The following is a 286-nucleotide window of genomic DNA, read 5'->3' on the forward strand; positions in this document are numbered from 1 at the left end:
GACCAAACCAACGTTACGTCAATGGCCAATGTCAACCAACTTGTGGATCAAACGAACGTCTCGTAAATGGACAATGCCAACCTGCCTGTGGACCATCTGAGAGATATGTTAATGGCCAATGTCAACCAACTTGCAGATCAAACGAACGTCTCGTAAATGGCCACTGCCAACTTAATTGTGGACAAAATGAACGTTTTGTGAATGGTCAGTGTCAACCAAACTGTGGACCAAACCAACGTTATGTAAATGGCCAATGTCAACCAACTTGCGGATCAAACGAACGTCT

This window comes from Nicrophorus vespilloides, unplaced genomic scaffold, assembly GCF_001412225.1.
Source record: "Nicrophorus vespilloides isolate i.1.1-1 unplaced genomic scaffold, Nicve_v1.0, whole genome shotgun sequence".
Taxonomy (NCBI): domain Eukaryota; kingdom Metazoa; phylum Arthropoda; class Insecta; order Coleoptera; family Silphidae; genus Nicrophorus; species Nicrophorus vespilloides.